General features: G+C 50.1%; 1 pseudogene; it reads right to left on the bottom strand.

Annotated features, from left to right (window-relative positions):
• Positions 1–822: 822 nt before the first annotated feature.
• LOC103300847 (BAG family molecular chaperone regulator 1-like) lies at positions 823–4,588 on the bottom strand (annotated as a pseudogene).
• Positions 4,589–14,537: the final 9,949 nt, after the last annotated feature.

Raw genomic sequence — 14,537 nt, 5'->3', positions numbered from 1 at the left:
GAGAGGCTTCTACTCTCCATTTCCCCAACTGGCCTTTGCCCCTTTGTCCTTCTCTCTGCCTCCAGAGAGGGTCCCATCAGGGCCGTCCCAAGGCCTGGCTGGGCTGGCCTCCAGCTGTGACTCAGACTTGCTATTCCTGGTGCTCCTAGGTGATTATCTCCCCATAAACGTGATGGATGGTCCCCTTATCAAACTGTAAATCCAAAGCTAAGCAGTCTGTGCTGGGTTGCAAATCAGCTCTTCCTTGTCCGGTGGCCCCGTGGAGAGATTTCGTGGGGGCTGAGCTAGTGTGACTGGTGATGCCGCCACTGTTCCCAGGATTCATAACTTTAATTACTCTTCTTCCAGGGGCCGAGTGTACTGTGGAGGCTGCAGGGCCAGTGGGTTCCTTCTCCCCTTTCATGTGCTCACCCCACAGGAGTTCCAATAAGAAGCTGACTTTCCAGTCTCATTACAAGCAGCACAGGAGCGTGAACAGGGCCTGCGGGAGAGTCCACAGACCTGGGTTCCTGGAGCCTTTGTGGAAAGCCCGGGGCTGAGAGAGGGGCTCCAGGTCTGTGTTCCAATCCCAGACCTGTACCCGGCTTGCTGTGTGATCTTGGGCCAGTCATCTGCCTTCTCTGAGTCTTCGCTTTCTCCTTTGTTTGTTGTTGTTGTTGTTTTTAAGATTGTAAAGACAATACATGTTCATTGGGAACAGGCGCAGGAGAAGGAAAACTGGCCATTGGCCAGCTGTCCTGGAGAAATCAAGAACTTCCGTTACAGGGTGGGCAGAGCTGGTGGTACTGTTCTTCAGGGCAGCACAGCCCCCGCCACTGTGCCTCAGTGGGCCAGGGCCAAGCTTGTGGACTGCAGCCACTGGGTCTCCTGCAGCTCCTGACAGGTCTGCTTCACTGGGTCCCACTCAGCTAGGACCTGCCCCGCACCCTTTTCACCAAACCCTTCCTTTTCAGTCTACTGCCTTTGACGTTTTCTGGCCAAATTAGTGCGTCAATGTCCTCCAGGATCTTCATAAACTGCTCACTGTGGCTTTTACTCTCCGGTCGATTTTGCTTACAAACCCTTGGCCAGGGACCTGCTGGATGCAGGGCAACTCCTTATTCATCTCTTGCAGGTGGTCAGCGATCTTCTCCACAGACCTCTCCACACCTTTCAGCTTCTTCACTTGGACCTCTCGCTCCAGACTGGTCTTTTTCCCAGTTAACCCGACGGACAACCATTTTGCATTCCAAGGGCAGACAGTGGCTTCTCCATTTCCTTCAGAGATTTTCCCTTGCATGGGAGTTTCTGGAAAGGTAGCAGGACCCCGGTGGCCTCTTCAGCAACCTGGGCCTGTACTCTGGACAGTTGGTTCACGACAACCTTGTGGGAGGGAACTCAAGGTCGTGCTCCGCAGTGCCGGGGACGCCGAGCCCGGCCGCCTCGGGTCCTCGCTCCGGGCCACCTCTTTGCTCTGGGCCAGGGAGGCCGCTCCTTCTTTTCCACCCACGGCCTGCGAGCGCCCCTGGTGGGCCTGTGGTTGCTAAGAGGGAGGGGACCGCGCTCCGCCCACTCGGCTCAGCCGCTCTGGTGGCCCCTCGGTCTCCCCGCCACACTCCAGCCCTGTGCTTGTTGCCCGCCCAGCCCAGCGGTGAGAGCCGAGCCTCAGCGTTCTCCTCTGTAAATCATCGGTGCACCTTCCTGTCTGCTCAGGAGCTGACAGAGATTGAGGAGCACTTCATCATCATGCATCTTATATTTTGAGTGCCCCCAGTGGGCCAGACTCTTGCCCGTTCACAATACTCTTACAATTTCCCACCTAACAAACGAGGAACCTCGAAGCTCAGAGAGGTCCAGTGATCTGCCCGACCACACAGCTGGTGAGTGCAGAGTCAGCACTGATGGTCTGAGTCCACGGCCGAGGATCTTAGCCACTGGACTGTGTTGCCTCCTAGAACCTAAACGTTCAGCTCCTCAGTTTTCCAGGTCAATAAAATGGGTCCGTGATGCCAGGCCCTCTCCTCTATCACGTGGCTGGGTGGTCTGAATCCAGTGGGACTATAAGGCTCTTTGGGGGAAAATTAGGACTATCCGTAGTTTTACCAGCCCCTGTTTGCCTGGCTGGGATGGAGCAGGGCGCAGGGTGAAGGGCAGTGGCCTGGGAGGCCTGCCTGGCCCCTGGGTCATCCCTGCACAGCTCTATGCTAACAGACAAATTCCTCAGTCTCCAGTGTTGGGTCCCTCACCAATACCATCAGGAGCTCTTAGACTCTGTGGATGCGCAGGCGCACCCACCCCAGACCAATGCACCGGCCTGTGAGGCTGGCATCACCTGTCCACAGCCCCGCAGGCAATTCTAATGTGCACAGCGGCCGGGAACCACCGGCCCCATAACCTCCAGGGTCCTATCCAGCTCCAAATTTCTTTATTTTTAAAATATATTTTATTGATTTTTTTTACAGAGAGCAAGGGAGAGGGATAGAGAGTTAGAAACATTGATGAGAGAGAAACACCGATCAGCTGCCTCCTGCACACTCCCTAGTGGTCATGTGCCTGTAACCAAGGTACATGCCCTTGACCGGAATCGAACCTGGGACCTTTCAGTCTGCAGGCTGACGTTCTACCCACTGAGCCAAACCAGTTAGGGCTCCAAATTTCTATGTTTTTATAATTTACTTAGTATCTATTATCATTTCAGAGTCAAATTAATTTGATGTATGATCTACCCTGAAATGGAATAAAAGCCGACACAGAGTGGGAGAATGGGCGTGGTGACCGCATAATGAGGCTGGCCCTGGACTCAGCAGTTCCTGGCTCCTGGTTCCTGGTGAAGCCGGGTGGGGAGGACAATCTGAGAGATGAGGTGCCAACCGCCGGGGCAGCCAGACCTCCCAGGGGTCCATGCCAGGGCCTGGCATTTTCTCCCAAAGGCGATGGTAAGCCCGTGAATGCCGGGCAAGAAGCCATGGCATCAGATCAGCCTTTTAAAAAAGACCATTGCCCCGTGTGTGGGGAATGATGGACATGGGGCAGTGGCGGCTGAGGCAGGAGTGTGGGTGAGGAAGGAGCAGTGGCCTCGATGGAGAGGAAGAGAAGTGGGGGCCAGTGAGAGCGTTTCAGAGGTGACCTCACACAGGGGTCCGTGTGGATTTGAAGTGCCTCGTGGTGGGGCGGGTGAGGTTTCACTCACAGACCCCGTGTGCCCCTCGCCCAGCATAGAGTGGGCACCCAGCCCCCCTCCTGGCGCTGCCCCAGCCTCACCTGCACGCCTGTCCTCCGTTTGCTGCCCCCAGCCCTCCAAGCCTGGGGTCTGCGGGCGGCACCAGCCCAGCTCCCTCCAGGACTGTTCTCTCCGTTTGCGAAGACTGCAGATGTCACTGGTTGGCCGCACAAGCACTGTGACTCTCTAACTCCGCATAATGTGTAATTATAGCAACACAAACATCAAATTACCCAGGACAAGTAGCTGCAGAGTAATTATATGATTCTTTGTTACTTGGGGGGGTTTTGGGTTTTCCCCCTTTAAAAGCACCAGTTTGGTGGGTGGGTGGGGAAAGCAGGTGGCCGATGGGCCGGAGGATGCGAGAGCCGTGAGCGAGTTCAGCCGTGTCAGCGCTGCAAGTGGCAGAAGTGGTCCGGGCTGAGACCACGGAGATCTGAGCATTGCCCCCCTCCCCCACTCCTTCTGTCAGCTGCCTCCTCCGGGCCCCTTAGCCAAGGGCATCCCTCCACCCTCCTGGAGAGGGAGAGGAGGATGCCGAGGGGGGCTGGTGGAGCCCGGTGAGGAGGTCAGGGAGATGGGATAGAAGCTGGGGAGGAGGCAGGGGTGGGGGTGGTTTTCCTGGGATGCTCTGGGACCACCATGACGAGGTGCCATGCAATGGTGCTCACAGCACGTCCTCAACTAGCACCCACCCCAGCTCCTCTGTGCAACCATCACACGCTTCTCACGGCCACAGCCTCCAGGCTGACGTGAGAAGGGGACCGTGGTCTTGTCACCCATTCTCAGCAGCAGGTGGGAGGTGCTCGGTACCTGCTGCGACCCCTCCACCCCGCGACCTGACGGTGGTTAGGGAGCGTTCTCTGTGCAGCCTCCGAAAGCCTTCCCGAGCGGCTCTCCTATCCACGGCTCAGCTACTGTTTGTGTTGGGGGTGGGGGGGGTCCCTCCCAAGCTTTCTGGATTGGCAGCTGCCCTGCCAGTGACAGCGCCCCTCCATGGCCCCTGCCCACACCACACGTGCACTGGCACCAGGCTCACATCTGCCCACGGTCATAGATGGCCGACAAGTGTGGAGTGGCTGGAGTTTGGGTGGATGTGGGACTTGGCTCTAAGAGGCAGGAAACCCAGGGGGATAGGACTCAGGGATCCTCTTCATTCTCAAGGGGGTACCGGGCTGCGAGCTGTTAACCGGAGGCTGGCCTTACCTCCGAGATGCCATGCAGGGACCAATGCGTATGAGTCCTGTGCTTCCCCCGCAGGCCCTGGTGCCACCTTCGAAGTGAAACTGCCCCACGCCTCTCGTCCACTTCCGTGCACCGTTTCTGATTGGCACTCACTGATGGAATGCCTCTGAAGGGTTTGGCCACTTCCCTGCACAGTGTGCGCATGGGTCCTCCCTCCTCGGAGGGGCCTTGTAGTGGTCTCCCCACCGTGGGACCCCACGTGCCCAGCCGGCGCTCTGTTCCCAGGGAACTGCCTCTGCGAACATCCTCAGGCATGCAGCACAGCCACTGCTGCAAACTCCCTCCCTCCCTCCCATTACGGTTTAGATTACAGAGCAATTATCCCTCCGAGCAGCTGTGCAACTCACAGGTCACGCCCATTCACCCTGCTAATGGCGTTAGGCAGACCCGCACCTGTCAGAGCCCAGAAAGCCAGAAACGGGCCCTTCTGGGTGCCGAGGAGAAGCCATGGAAAAGCTCCTGTCTCAGACTCCCAGGTCTGTGGAGGGGAGGCAGCGCTGGGGTCCAAGGAAATCTCCCCCGCCCCCTCCCCAGACTTCATGGGCAGCATTTCAGCTGGATTTGGGGTGCTGTAAAACTAGCTCTTTGAATGACCCAATTGTTTAATGGATTGGGGTTCAAGAACTCCATTCCTAGGTCTGTGGGGGCAGGAGCCCAGCAGTGACGCCATCAGCATGGTGGTTCCGATGGGCGCCCCATCCACGCAGCCTTCTGTCTGTCTCTGTGCTAGGAGGTTGTTAGAGTGTTTGGAATTTTGGAGTCAAGGTCATCTAGGGCAGTGGTCGGCAAACTCATTGGTCAACAGAGCCAAATATCAACAGTACAACGATTGACATTTCCTTTGAGAGCCAAATTTTTTAAACTTAACCTTCTTCTAACGCCACTTCTTCAAAATAGACTCACCCAGGCCGTGGTATTTTGTGGAAGAGCCACACTCAAGGGGCCAAAGAGCAGCATGTGGCTCACGAGCCGCAGTTTGCCGACCACGGCCCTGGCCAACTCAGTTGGGCAAAGTATTCTTATTCCCAAATGAAGAGTCTGTATGACTTGTTCTCAGTCTCCCTCTCCTCCTCATCTTTCCTTAGAATTGTTCTCAGGGGTCTGTTTGGTAGAGGAGCAAAGGGGGAAAATACACAGAAAAGAGAGGGGCATGGCCCCAGGCTCGATTCAGGACAAAGTAGGCTGCTTTGGAGACAGGTGGGATCTATTTTTAATTAACATCTCAGGAATTTGTGCCCAAATTCTGGAGTAGAAAGTGGGGAAGCAATTTTTCTGAGTCTCTGGGGGGTGACGGGGAGTGACCTGGTCCATGTGGATTCACTGCTGGAGGCCTGGGAGCCGCAGGGGGTGGAGTGAGGTAGGAAAGGAAATCACCTGCGAGAGCCCGTGGTTCCCAGCACCTGTGGGAGGACACGTGGGAGTTTGTGAGCCCAAACATCAGAGCCTTTGGTGGCAGCTGGGGCTGGAGCTGGAGCTGGACCGGGAGAGGTGGCAAGCTCCCAGTCCCTGTGAGCACATTTGGGAGGGCCGGGAGGGGTGGGGTAGGGTGGGGTGCTAGGGTTGCTAAGGCACTGGGGTAGTGGGTGGGGTGCAGCCAGAGAAATCCTGTGTTGTAACTGCTATGTTGATTCTTAAATGGAAGGCTCAAATTACATATGCAGATGTCTTCATGTCTAGAAGGGACATCCCCTTGAGGTCAGGCTCTCGCTGACCTACCAGCCCCTTCCTTGTGGGGGCGCTGCCTTCAATACTGCAGCTCCATTTTGCAGGGAGGTGATGCTGGAGAAGGCATCAGGAAGCGCAGCTGCCCCACGCAGGCCAGTCTGTGGGTGCTTGGTTTGGATCGTCTGGAAGCGTCTTTTGAGTAGATGTGCCTGCAACCTTTTCAAGGCTGAAATGACTGTATCCCTGCTCTCTGGAGTGGAACTTTGGAGTTTCTGTGTGGTATCGGATTCCACATTATTTTCTAAGAATTGGCCTATCTTTCCTTTTCTTTCTTCCTGCTAATTTTTCTTCCCTCCTGCCTTCTGCCTTGCCATCTCCCTTCCACACATATTTGCAGGGAAGGTGTCAGACTAAATCCAGTCCTGGCTTCAGCATTGGCTAGCTGGCAGTGTTGGATGAATTACGTGCCTTCTCTGTCCCTCAGTTGTCTCACCTACTAAGTGAGGACTAACAGTAACATCTATTTTGTGGGATGTTGGCAGGATTATATTGTTTACCACATGCAAAATGCTTTCTGTGGTTGGCACATAGTAAGAGTTAAATAACAACAACATTAGCTATAATTATTTAGCGTAGCTGGTGTGGTGGTCAGTGATAAGTGGATGTACTCGCCGTGGTCCCCGCCTTCTCGAGGCTTACGGTCTTGTGCTACAGGTGCCCTCAGTTCACCATCTCAGCTGACTGCGGCAACACAAGATTCCTGCTTCACTGGGTCCATCAGATGGGTGAGTCCTAGGAATGTGACCGTGAATTGGTCATCATCTAACACGTTTCACATGTGGCTGAGACATTAAATTTTTAGACCAATTTTTATTTTATCCAAGTAAAGCATGCACATAGTCAGACAAATTAAATGATGCTAAAAATTAAACCAGAAAAAAAGAGTCCTCTGGCCCCTATTTCGACCCTATCCTCCTCCTTAAAGCATACTTTTCATTGTCTTTATAGTTTCTTCTAGTATTTAATGCCACATTCCTAAATAATGTAAGTGTTCTGTGCCATGATTCATCAGTTTTGTAAAAGATGAGGGTTTTTACTTTCTTCTTTCCTACCCTCCCACCCTGGTTAAATCACATTTTTTATTAGATCTGTATTTCATATTTTCTACTGTGACTCTGAATAGTGTTCACTGCTGTGTCGAGTAATGTACCATGACAATATTTTATTTCTTGTTCAACTTTTATTTTTCTTGGAGTTAATAACTGCATTATTCTGCTGTCTGTTTAGGTTTTTCCTTATCCAGCTGAGGATATTATTTATAGGCATGTCCCCCTAAGTTTTATTCTATTCCTTGACATGTCTGTTTGCCTGACGTTGGTTTTTCTGTTTGTTTTGGTATCTCCCTTTCACACTGAGGACAGTGCTGCAGCGCCGGGTGATCTTTCACGTTCATTCACGTTTCAGGGTGCGGTGGAAGAAACTGATTGGGGGAGCCCTGTGTGTCCGTGCAGGGTGTATTGTCTTGGGGGCTATGCTGGAGGAGGGATGGGTGGTCAGCAGGCTTTTCCCTTGGAGACACCCATGTGTCAATATCTGTGGGTCTTTCTTTTCATGGGGGAGCATCCTCCAGTCCCCTGGCTGGGAACGTAACACTTGTGCTGGAGTTCTGGAGCTGGGAGGGAGCAGAGGGCTGCTTGTCTCCCCTGTCAGTGTGCACGCCTTCACTGAATTCCCCTCTGTGCATCCTGGCCCTCCCACTGCCACCTGCCCCAATGGCCTGGCAGCTGAGTTGGTTCAGGGTCTTGCATTACTGGGGGTTGGGGTGAATTGTTAGACTGGCTGGGGTTAGGGCCTGGGAGTCTAAATTTGCTTCCTACATACTTTCAAACAATCTTCCTGCTGTCACTTCTTCACTTTCTCTGCCTTCTGCCGTACCCCGGCCTTCAGTTCCAGAGGCTGTTTGGTTTTTATGTAAATGCACTTTCTTCTCCATCCCACTGTACAGTCCTAGGTATTATGACCCTCCTTCGCCCAGGTTAGTCATTTTTATCTGCTTTTTGCCTTTGTTTTGTTCTAAGTTACAAAGATCCTTTAGTTTCATTGAAGATGAAGTTTGTATTTCTACTCCCTCCCCCCACCCCGCCTTTACAATTTGGAGTGAATTTAAAAAGAAAAGTTGACAGAAGTGTCTTTATCGGGTATCTTGATACTAGTTGGAAACAGTATTAAGTGGAGATTGCTGGAATGTGTGTAGTCCTTTCCTACATCTAGATAATCTAAAATAATTCTTTGAATTTAGCCAGAGCCCTAGAGAGCTGCATACCTGAAGCCCCATTGCACTGGATTTCCGAGTTACTGAGGTTCGTATGAGTGTGATGCCACCAGCCTGTAAGAAGTCCCAAGGAACACACTATGTTGTGTGTCCTGTAAGGCAGCTTTTGAGGACATTGATCATTACATTAAATGTTCTCTTGCAAGGATCCTCAGGAAGCTTATCTTTGTACAGTGTCTGGTTGTTTTCTACTGAGTGGTTGGTTTGCTTCTAGTTTTTGGTGTAAGTTTCCCTTTTCCCATTAGCTTCTGAAGAGCTCAGAACACATTTTTTTCTTAAATATTAAATATATATATATATATATATATATATATTTTAAATATATATTTTATTGATTTTTTACAGAGGAAGGGAGAGGGATAGAGGATTAGAAACATCAATGAGAGAGAAACATCAATCAGCTGTCTCCTGCACACTCCCTACTGGGGATGTGCCCGCAACCAAGGTACATGCCCTTGACCGGAATCAAACCCGGGATCCTTGAGTCCGCAGGCCGACGCTCTATCCACTGAGCCAAACTGGTTAGGGCTCCTAAATATATTTTTATTGATTTCAAAGAGGAAGGGAGAGGGAGAGAGAAATAGAAACATCAGTGATAAGAGAGAATCATTGATCGGCTGCCTCCTGCACACCCCCTACTGGGGATTGAGCCCACAACCTGGGCATGTGCCCGTGACTGGAATTGAACCCAGGACCCTTCAGTCTGCAGGCTGATGATGCTCTATCTACTGAGTCAAACTAACTAGGGCTCAGAACACAATTTTAGGCTTACTTTTAGCTAGCATATAGAGCTTAATTTTGTGTTGCAAGGTCATTTTTGTTGGCATTTTATTCCCACTCTTGTTTGCTTGTGTCTTTGGTTTTTCTTTCTCACCCACTCCTAATTCTTGTATGCTGGTTACTGATAGCTTTAAATCTTTTCTGTATTAAAGAGTTATTGAAATAAACAAGTAGAATGTTGACAAAAAAGAATTAGTGAATGCATAGATACCTAAAATTTGTATTGTTTGGTGTATGTCCTCTTTAGTCATACTAAATTTGGTCTCTTGACTTGGTTTTTTCTTACTGTAAGTTTAATTTAATCTTTTCCTTTTACAGATGAGGAATGTGAGGTATGGGTAAATTAAATGATGTATTCAGTATGTCTCAGAAAAGTTGTGGCAGAGCAAAGTCATGTACCTAGGGCCCCTTTCCTGACTCTACTTTGCCAACCGCTAAGATATTTTGAGGAATAAAAGGTCCAAACCTTTTATTTGACCCAAACCCAGAACCCTGGTCTCAGGTCCCCCAGTTTTGGAGGCCACCCACTTTGAGATTCAGAGCCCAGAATTTCCAAAGCTCTGTCAGCTATGGATTTTACGATATTCTACATGTTGGTTTCCCACTTCTATTCCCCTTCCCTGGACATCAATCCTTTGCCTATAGATCCAATCTAGGCATCCTATATAATAAAAGCTTAATATGCTAAGTGTCCAGTCATCCATTAGTCCATTCAACCAATCAAAGCATAATATGCTAATGATATGCTAAGGTCACTCAATCACTTGCTCTGATGTGCACTGACCACCAGGGGGCAGATGCTCCGACTGATAGGTTAGCTTACTGCTGGGGTCCAGCCAATTGGGACTGAGTGAGACAGGCCGGACACACCCTGGAGCTCTCCTGTGGTCTCTCCCCAGCTAGCCAACCTCCTGCATCCCTCCCCAGCCCTGATAGTGCACTGGTGGGGTCCCTTGGCCTGGCCTGCGCCCTCTCGCAATCTGGGATCCCTTGGGGGATGTCGGAGAGGCGGTTTTGGCCCAATGGCAGAACAACTGGTCGCTATGACACACACTGACCAGCAGGGGGCAGACGCTTAACACAGGAGCTGCCTCCTGGTGGGCAGTGTGCTCCCACAAGGGGAGCGCCATTCAGCCAGAAGCTGGGTTCACGGCTGTCGAGCTGGCCTCATGGCTGTTGAGCGCAGCAGTGGTGGCGGGAACCTCTCCTGCCTCTGCAGCAGCCAGACATCCCCCAAGGGCTCCCAGTCTGCTAAAGGGCACAGGCCAGGCTGAGGGACCCCCTGAGTGCACAAATTTTGTGCACCGGGCCTCTAGTGTATCTATATATATAAAAGCCAGTGACCGTTATGGTGGAATGACCAGAATGACCAGAAAGACTGGTCACTATGATGTGCACTGACCACCAGGAGGCAGACACTCAACGCAGGAGCTTCCCCCTGGTGGTCAGTGCGCTCCCACAGTGGGAACGCCGCTCAGCCAGAAGCCAGGCTCATGGCTAGCGAGTGCAGTGGTGGTGGCCGGAGGCTCTCCCGCCTTCATGGCAGCGCTAAAGAGTGGCGAGCCAAGTGGTAAAGAGTGAGCAGGCAGGCGGTAAGGAGCGAGCAGGCGGGCAGTTAGGAGCAAGCAGGTGGGCAGTAAGGAGCTAGCAGGTGGGTGGTTAGGATCGAGCAGGAGGGCAGTTAGGAGCGAGGGGTCCCGGATTGCGAGAGGGCGCAGGCAGGGCTGAGGGCTCCCCTCCCCCCATGCACGAATTTTGTGCATCGGGCCTCTAGTATGAAGCAAGCACCATGGTGGGTCCTGCAGAAAAGTGGAGAAAGGTGGCCAAAAGGTATGAACTTCCAGTTATAAGAGCAATAAGTACTAGTACTAGGAATGTAATGCACAACATGATAACTATAGTTAACACTGCTGTATGACATTTAGGAAAGTTGTTAAGAGAGTAGATCCTAAGAGTTCTCATTTACAAGGATAATTTTTTTAAATTTTTATTAATTTTGCTTTTTTTTATTGTATCGATCTGAGATGATGGGTGTTAACTAAACGTATTTTGATAATCATTTCACAATATATACAAATGAAACTATCATACTGTATACCTTAAACTTATACAGAGATATAGGTCAATTATTTCTCAATAAAACAGAGAGAGAGAGAGAGAGAGAGAGAGAGAGAGAGAGAGAGAGAGAGAGAGAGAAAGAACACAGGAAGACAAACATACTCAGATCTTCAGATCTATCCAACCAGTAGGCATTCACTAACTCCTATCAGTGAGAATGACACTAAAATACATGGCAATACAAAATGCCATTTTTGTTATAAAAAATAATAGCTTGAAATTCCATTTTCAGAGAACTCCCGGGCCCATCAGATTGCTTTTCCCCAAACAAAGTGAGGCTCTTCTCAGGCAGCCGAGGGAGAGAAAGGGCCTCAGGCCTCTATATCATGGGCCATGGATGGGGCAATTCATTCTGTGAGGCCAGTAAAAGTAGCTGTTTGCCCAGTATTCCTGGTGGTTCTGTTGCTATTTTTTCATCTAAGGGATGTTCCTATTGCTTTCCTATTGTCTGATGTGAACAGTGTTTGGAGTGCGGGTGGGGTGAACCTCAGATTTGTTATTCAATTACACTTGTTTTTTTTTTAATCCTCACCCAAGGAGTGAGGATATTTTGCCATTGATTTTTAGAGAAAGTGGAAGGGAGGGGGAGGAGGAGAGAGAGAAAGAGGAGAGAGAGAAACATTGCCATGAGAGAGACACATCGATTGGTTGCCTCCTGTTCTCACCCCTGACCCAGGGATTGAATCTGCAACCAAGGAACATGCCCTTGATCTGGAATTGAACCCATGATCCTTGGTCTGCAGGCCAATGCTCTAACCATTGAGCAAAACCACTCAGGGCCAGTTTCACTTTTGAGTTATCTTTTAATTCCCTTCTCAGCCATCTGGTCTTCCCTTCCTCACTGGGGATTTGGTACCTGACAGGGCCTTTTACCCAGGTCCTTCCCAAACCAGGTCATGTTGTTACCCATTAAGAATTGTATCAGGTTTCTACTGCTGCTGTAACAAATTGCTACCAACTTAGTGGCTTAAATGACATAAAGTTATTATCCATTTTAGGGGTCAAAAGTCCAAAATAAGGCCCACAGGACTAAAACCAGGGTGTTGGCATCCTCGCACTCCTTTTTGGGGGTTCTGGGAAGATCTGTTTTCTTGCCTTTCTGCATTGCTGGGCGTATGGTCTCCTTCCATCTTCAGAGCCAAACATGGCCAGTTTAGCCTTTCCCACATGGCACTGCTCTGACACTGACTCTTCTGCCTCTCTCTTCCTCAGTGAAGGACCTTTATTTATTACATTGGGCTGATCTGGATAATCTGTCATCCTACAAAGAAAGTTTGGATGATTCCTCAGGTCCCTTCTCTCTCCTTCATGATCTCCCTTCCTCCAGCTCTATCTGCCTGTTTTCCTAAAGTATCCTATATAATAAAGAGGTAATATGCAAATTGACCATCACTCCAACATACAAGATGGCCGCCCCATGTGGTAAAAAATGGCCACCCCCATGTGGACACAAGATGGCTGCCACAAGATGGCCAGCAGGGGAGGGAAGTTGTGGGCAGTCAGGCCAGCAGGAGAGGGCAGTTGGGAGGGACCAGGCCTTCAGGGGAGGGAAGTTTGGGGGAGGGGGACCAGCCCTGCAGGGGAGGGCATTTGGGGGCAACAAGGCCAGCAGGGGAGGGCAGTTAGGGGCAATCGGGCCGGCAGGGGAGCAATTAAGCATCGATCAGGCTGGCAGGGGAGTGGTTAGGGGGTGATCAGGCTGGCAGGCCTAAGCGGTTGGGGACAATCAGGCAGGCAGGTAGGCAAGCGGTTGGGAGCCAGCAGTCCTGGATTGTGAGAGGGATGTCCGACTGCCCAGTGGGATTGGGCCTAAACGGGCAGTCGGACATCCCTCGAGGGGTCCAAGATTGGAGAGGGTGCAGGCTGGGCTGAGGGACACACCGTGCCCCTCTCCTGTGCACGAATTTCATGCACCGGGCCTCTAGTGTTGTATATCCACACTCCTCTGTACCCCATCCTGTGATGGTTCAGCCTCAGTGTGTTCAGCTGGACAATGACAACAGCTTCCCAACCAGGCTCCCTGTCCCCACACTGCTTCTTCCAACCTGCACTCCACCAGCAGTTAGAGTGGGATTTTTTAAATTACACTTCTTGTTTCGAGATAATTATAGATTCACACACAGTTGTAAGAAATGATACAGAGATATATACCCTCTACCCAGTTTCCCCAGTTCGTGACATCTTACAAAACAATAGTATAAGGTCACACCCAGAATACTGACATTGATAAAGTTAAGATATGGAACAGCTCCAATACCACAAGGATCCCTGCATTGCTTTATTTATTTACTTGTTTGTTTTAAAAATTGCAGTAAAATATACATATCATAAAATCTACCATCTTAACCATTTTTAACTATACAGTTCAGTGACACTTGGTGCATTCCCATTGTAGTGCTACCCTCATCACCATTCATCCACAGAATTCTTTTCATATTGCAAAACTGAAACTGTACTTACTAAACAATAACTCCTCACTTCCCACTCCCCTGGTAGCCACCATTCTACTTTCTGTGTCCATGAGTAGACTACTCTCTAGGTTCCTCATATACGTGGAATCATATAGTATTTGTCCTTTTGTGACTGGTTTATTTCATTTAGCATAATGTCATCAGGTTTGTCCATGTTGTGGCATGTGCCAGAATTTCCTTCTGTTTCTAGGCTGAATATTCTATTGTATGCATAGAGCATATTTTGTTTATTTATTCATCTGTCAGTGGGCCCTTGGGTTACTTCCACCTTTTGGCTACTGTGAGTAATGCTGCTATGAACATGGGTGTACAGGTGTCACTTCCTATGTTGCCCTCTTATAACCATACCCATGTCTTTTCCTCCCTTACCCCTTCCTAACCCCTGGCAAACACTAATCTGTTCTTCGTTCCTGTAATATCATTCAACAGTGTTGTATAAATGCAATCATATCATATGTAACCTTTTGGGATTGGCTTTTTTTTTTTTTCACTGTGCATAATCTCCTAAAGTTTCATCCAATAACTGTATTAATAGTTTGCTTTTTAAATTTATTGCTGACTGAGTCATCGTTCTCAAGTATGCACATTGGATCACATTGTTCCATGGCTTACATCTCTCTAGTAGCATATGGAAGAATATCCACACTCCTTGCCATAACCCCTAAGACCTGCTGGGATTTGACCCCTGCCTCATTCTCCAACCTCAATGCCATCCACTCTGTACCAT

Source organism: Eptesicus fuscus, chromosome 2 (genome assembly GCF_027574615.1).
Source record: "Eptesicus fuscus isolate TK198812 chromosome 2, DD_ASM_mEF_20220401, whole genome shotgun sequence".
NCBI classification, from domain to species: Eukaryota; Metazoa; Chordata; class Mammalia; order Chiroptera; family Vespertilionidae; genus Eptesicus; species Eptesicus fuscus.
This window is presented reverse-complemented; position numbering and strand designations above follow the sequence as displayed.